General features: G+C 43.6%; 1 long non-coding RNA gene across 1 annotated transcript; it reads left to right on the top strand.

Moving 5' to 3' along the window:
* The first annotated feature begins 1,754 nt into the window (after positions 1-1,754).
* Positions 1,755-3,777, top strand: LOC110595807. The gene is made up of 2 exons (XR_002482080.1): positions 1,755-1,821; positions 3,191-3,777. It is a non-coding gene; the product is annotated as an uncharacterized LOC110595807 (long non-coding RNA).
* Positions 3,778-6,560: the final 2,783 nt, after the last annotated feature.

The raw sequence follows: 6,560 nt of genomic DNA, 5'->3' as shown, positions 1-6,560 counted from the left end.
TCTTGCTGAGCCTTCAACCTGGGGATGTCTGGGAACTTGGGCAGGTTGAGCAACAATGTGGATACCAAGAGGCTGAATTTCCAAGGCACCCTGTCCAGCTTTTATCTGTTGAATAGACTGGGTTTTCTTCTGTCCCCTCCCCCCTGCCTCCCCCCTCTTTCCTTCCCACCCTCCATTCCTTCCTTTCCAGACAGGGTCTTGCTCTGTCACCCAGGCTGGAATGCAGTGGTGTGATCACAGCTCATAGCAGCTTTGAACTCCTGGACTCTAAGCTGTCTTTCCACCTCAGCCTCTTGAGGTGATATACAGGTGCACATCACCATATCCAGATAATTATTATTATTTTGTAGAGACAGGAGTCTTGCTATGTTGCCCAGGCTGATCTTTCATTCCTGTCCTCAAAGGATCCTCCCATCTCAGCTTCCCAAAGCTCTGAGAGTGCGACCATGTACCACTGTGCCCAGCCTGGGGGTTTCTTTAAAATCCCTATCATCATTACATTTTCACTGAGAAAAAAAAAAAAGCCTGGAATTCAATGAACGATCTGTCTTCTCAATGTGTGGTACATGTCCTGCTAGAGACATATGAACTGATATGTGATGCGTGGATGAGCAGTTTTCATTTTCATAGTTACCATGCTTAAAGTTTATTAGGAGAAAGTATAACCAACACGTCAAATATATTATTTCATTGATATTATTGCTTGGGATGAGCTTAATTAAATAAGTGAGCTGATTAAAAAAAAAAAGAATAAGTAAATAATAGTACAGATGACATAAGAATACAACCAACATGGTTGTCATTTGGGAAAATGGACAGGGTGACCTCCACAGGCCCCCCCCGGCTCTGATGTTCTAGCATTTCTCCTCCTCCCAGTCTTTTCTCTTGTTTCCTCTCTGTGGTCATGCCCTCCTTAAGAGAGAGGATGCTGTGACGTGTACTTTCAGGTTCAAAACAGTGGCTTTGACATACATGGGGTTTGCACTCAGTGTATCCTCTTGGTCCTCCCCATGAGAAAGCTCTGTTTCATCAGGGACCAGCTCTGTTTTCCCACCTCCAGTTTCTGATGAGATACGTGGAACCAGCAGGAGGCAAACGAAAATGAAAGCAAGAGAAACAAGGCTCTGGGGAGAGTGCTTAGCTGCACTTCACTTGGGATTAGAGAAGGCGCTTTTGGCTCTATTAGCAGAATACCTAATGAGTTCATGTTTGAAAAAGCAAAACTGCAGAATTAGCAGCCAGTAAAGTGTTAGTCTTGCAGACTGTTGGTTCTGTCTTGCTCCCTTTCAATCATCAGGCCTCACTTATTTTTATTTGCTTCTTGGCATGAAATCACATCCTATATTCTCTTTTAACTCACTCCTAATAGGATAATGCTTGTCTGTTTTCCTTGTTCTGGATTCTGGGTGATGTGTTCATACTTGTTGAGGGACGACAGCAGGAATTACATATCTCTTTGCCAGTGTTAGATGTGCACTGGATGTCCACATTTGATGAAGTGTGGCATGCCATGGTGGACAGGCCTTGGGTGTCAGGGCAGACAGACCTGGATTTGAACATGGCTTGGCCATTTAGCCTCTATGCACAGGTGTTTCTTACTTAAATAAGTCTGAGTTTTTATTTCTTAACAAGAACTGTGCTTTTTTTAATAGGATTTTTGTGTGTGTGTGTGAGGATTTAAGAGGCAATACATTAAAAAAATCTTCAGCCTGAGCATATTGAGTTTTAGAAGCTAATATCAGCTCTTTTTTCATTTTTTCACAGGCTTGACAAGTTCTTGCACTAGATACTACAGAGAAGGCAAAGATGAATATGACACAGGTCAGGAGGCAAATAAGTTTTCTTTCATGTGCCAGTTCTCATGGCGTGGCGCAGCCTCAGGGAGTCCTGTGTTGAGATGGATTTTAAGGGTCAGCAGGGAAGAGTGTCATCATTGATTAGCTATGTCCTCCAAGGCTCAGGAGGAGGTAGTGGGGAACACAAATGTCACATATTTGCCATCATGGACACAAGCTCTGCTTTTGGGAAGTCAGAGCTAATGGAGTGTGAAATTCGCCTAGAAGAAACAGATAGCTATTAAGCATAAAAATAGTCATGGACACTTTTACATGTGTTATGTCTTGAATCCGCTAAGCAAACTGAGCGGAGCAAATTGTTATTTGCAGGATAGTGCTCCAGGTGGGACCGATCCAGTTTTCCCTGCCTTCTCACTTGTGATCCTCAAGAATAACAGTAGGATGTGTTAGGAATGAAGCATCTTGAGATAAGCGGGAGGTGGCTGGTATAGCTGGAGCTCTGTTTCTGTCTCTGCCAAGAAACAAGATGTCCTTCGGTGCTTTGGCCCCGCATGTCATGTGACCTTGGGGGATAAAACCCAGGGTGGGCTGCTTTCTGGGGTTCCTTAGCTGTGGTGCAAGTTAAAAACACGCAGACAAGGCTTCATCTACCCCAGGTAGCTTTCCTGAACTTTGAGGACTGGCTCACAATGAATCCCAGACCCCTGTTGACCATAACGATGTCCATCTTGTTTCTTGGGAGGGACGGAAACAGAGCTCCGGCTATACCAGCCATCTCCCGCTTATCCCGCTTGCCTGTCTGTAAGCGATAAACACAGTTCATGTAACTTTTTATGCATGAGTGCGTTCTGTCTTACTGAACTCAGACAAGTTGGGAGCCAGTGCACGGTGAATCTGCTTCACGTTAGTGTCGTTATAGGTGAGAAAATGGAATCTCAGACAAGCTAAGTGATACTCTCAAGATTTTACAAAGTAAGAAGTAGTGATCCTAGGCTAGGCAAATATTTAACTTTAGTAGATATGAGTGGCTGTGGTCCGAATGTTGGTGTCCCTCTAAAATTCATAGGTTGGAACTTAATTGCCCATAGGGTAGTATTAAGAGGCTGGGCCTTTTGGAGGAGATTGGGTGATAAGGGTGGAGTCCTCACGAATGGCCTTGGTGCCCTTATGAGGGAGCCCTTGGCCCATTCTGCCATGTAAGGACACAGAGCAGGTGCCATCTATGAGTTAGGGGCCCTCACCAGATGCCAAATCTGCTGGCACTTGATCTTGGATTTCCTAGCCTCCAGAACTATTAGCAATAAATATATGTTGTTTATAAATTATCAAATCCATAGTATTTTGTTATACTAGCAGAAATAATAGACTAAGACACGACCCTTTGCTTTTTCTAGGGAAAGTTTCACAAAGCTGGAGACTCAGGTCCTTCACATCCTCAGCTATGTCCCCAGAATCCACAGCAGTACCTGACTCAGAGTCAGTGATAATAAGTCATCCTTGAGTAGATGAATATATTTACAGAGTGTGCATCTTGGTTCTTGGCTTCGTATTGGTGGTATAATGTTTCAGCTTATAGAGAGATGAGAACCTCTATCCCTGTGCCCAGAGTTCCCCTTTTCAAACAAATATTTTATAATGCCACCTTAAATATTTTGAAATGAAGTTTGCTGACAATAAACCTGTCTACACATGTATTTTATTTTTAATCAATATAGTATCCTAACCAATCTACAAAGGAAAAATAAAAATAATGTAGTGATGACTATTTCAATATACAAATGACTAGGGATGATTATACTCAAAGACCCCGTGAAATACAAAGATATTTGCAACGATGCTCATGATCAGAACAAATGCAAAGTGAAGGGGATGATGCTCTACTAATGCATATCCTGTGTTTCATTGTTGGTGATAAGAGTTTTCAAATGATGGCCAACTCTTGGTAAAATTTATCATAAAATAAAGTACATTCTTCCCTCAACTGACTCTGAAAAATCATTGTGCATGAAAACTGTAAGATTGCTTTGCTTTCACATGTAAAATGGAGTTAGGGTCTAGGTTCACATAACTCCTCCTTCTTTCCTTCCTCCCTCCCTCCCCCCCCCTTTTTTTTTTTTTTTTTGAGACAAGGTTTCATTCTGTTACCAACAGACTGGAGGGTGGTGGCACGATCACGGGCTCACCACAGCCCCTAACTCCTGGACTCAAGCGATTCTCCTGCCTCAGCCTCTCAAGTAGCTGGGACTACAGGCATGCACCACCACACCTGGCTAATTTTTGTAATGTTTGTAGAGATGGGGTCTCACTATGTTGTCTAATCTCAAACTCCTGGCCTCAAACAATCCTCTTGCCTTGGACTCCCAAAATGCTGGGATTACAGGCATAAGCCACCGGGCTGGCCTTTTTCAACTACACAAGTATTTTGAGAGATATGTGGGACATGAAGTTATTTTTTTATTGGGCAGGACTGTTCTAGGCATCATATCATAGGGCATCTACTTGCCTTGGTCCTCAGCCATGCAGTACTAGAGAGGGCCATCTCACCCTAGTACCAACCACCTGCACACACTTCTAAAACATCCACAAGAACCAGTTTTAACTCAACTCTCTCCTTTTACAAATGAGAGAATCATCACCCTGAGGAGGGAAGAATTAACCCCTGAAATACATAGGGATTTAGAGGTCAAGCCTGGACCAGGACCACATCTTCCATATCCTTAGGCTATACCCAATCCCACAATCCTGTCCACCAAAGCAATTGAAGCTGAGGTTTGGAGTCAAGTAGACTTGGGTTCAAACCCTGGCTGTCACCTTGGGAAAACGTTTTTATCTTTTCGAGCCTTAGTTTTATCATTTACATAACAGATTAAAAATAGCATTTACTTTAAAAATTATGAGGATAAAGAGAGATTATGACTGAACTCCTGGCACATTATGAGCTCTCAAATAGTGGTAGGGGTGATCATACTGCTTATTTCCCTGTAAAGCTCAGTCTGTAATCCTGGCACTTTGGGAGGCTGAGCTGGGAGAACTGCTTGAGTCCAGGAGTTTGAGACCAGCCTGGGTAAGATAGCGAGACCTCAACCCAACAAAAGAATCCCCAAATTAGTCGGGTGCGGTGGCATGTACCTGTAGTCCAAGCTACTCGGGAAGCTGAGGCGGAAGGATCTCCTGAGCCCAGAATGTTGAGACTATGGCAAGCCATGATCATGCCATAGCACCCAAGCTTGGGTGACAGAGTGAAACCCTGATTCAAAAAAAAAAAACAAAAACAAAAACAAACAACCTTAGTTATTTAAATACCAGCAGGAACTCTCATATATCCTTCTGGAGAACTTCTCCATTGGAACTTTTCTCTGCAGAGAAACACTTGTTTATCTTTTGTTTTCAGAGCTTCCAAAGGTTTCTTTTCAGGGCCAGGCCTCCTAATTTTCCCATTCTTCCCTCCTGCCTCACTGTTCTGGGGCATATTCAAGAGTAAATGAGTATATTCCCAATAGAGGAATTGCTGGGTCACATGGAAGGTCAAGTTCTTTCAGAAATCGCCATACTGTCTTCCAAGGAGGTTGCATTTGTTTGCATTCCCACCAGCAGCGAAAAAGCGTTCTTTTTTCTCCAGAGGAATTCACATCACTCTACCAAAAAGATATCTGCACATGTATGTTTGTTGCAGCTCTATTCACAATAGCAAAAACATGGAACCAACCATGTTGACCATCGAAGCCGAACTGGATAAAGAAAATGTGGTACGTAAACACAGTGGAATATTATGTAGCCATAAAGAAGGACAAATAGCTACTCGGAAGGCTGAGGAGGAAGGATCGCCGGAGCCCAGCAGGTAGAGGCTGCCGTGGCCAGAAGCAGCCACTGCACTCCAGTCTGGGTGACAGAGTGAGACTCCAACTCAAAAAAAAAAAAAAAAAAAAAAAAAGGGACAAATATATGGACTTTGCAGCAACTTGGATGGATTTGGAGTCGATCCTACTCAGTGATCTATTACAGAAACAAAGAACTGAGTATCACATGTTCTTATAAGCCATAAGTGGACCTTGCACAATTAGCATGATACTATAAGAAAGTATTTGGCAGTAATGGGAAACTGTCATGGGAGGGTGGGACTGGTAGTTGAGGGAAACTGCTGGGGGAGGGAGGGGCATACCTCCTCAACAAGGGTACCTGCATAAACAATGTATACCTAACCCTGAATTGTACCCCACATCTTTATAATAAAAAGTAAACATGTAGGAGGAGAATAAATAAACAAAAGAGCAAATGAGCAGAGTAGCTCAGAACACTCTTATACTTTGGCTCCTACGAAAAGAAGAGAAGAAATGTCGGGGTATGATTTGGTTTGGAAAGGAGGAAGCTGGCTTTTTGGAGCACTTATTTTGCACTAGATGCATAGCATAGTCTTTTTTCTTTTCTTTTCATTCTCTCAACACCCTGTGGGGTGAATGTTCATTGTCGCCTCCGTCTCACAGATGAGAAATGGGGACTCTGGAGGCCCTTCATGGAGGTGACACAGAGCCAAGAATCAAGTCATGGCTGATAGACGCATTGTCTTGACTTGGGTTCTATCCGAAGCAGACCCCAGACAAGGATTCGAGCGCAAGCAGCCGGTCCAGGGGCTGGATATGTCACCCGTGTGTCTATTTCTTCCGCATCTCGGCTCTGAATGCCCCCTCTCCTAGGATCTGCAGGCAACCAAGGCGCGCCTTGAAACACTGCGCCTTTAAAAGGGGGCGCGATGCCAGGCTTCCTGAG

This window comes from Carlito syrichta, unplaced genomic scaffold, assembly GCF_000164805.1.
Source record: "Carlito syrichta isolate Samal-C Ts95f unplaced genomic scaffold, Tarsius_syrichta-2.0.1 Scaffold304506, whole genome shotgun sequence".
Lineage (NCBI taxonomy): Eukaryota > Metazoa > Chordata > Mammalia > Primates > Tarsiidae > Carlito > Carlito syrichta.
This window is presented reverse-complemented; position numbering and strand designations above follow the sequence as displayed.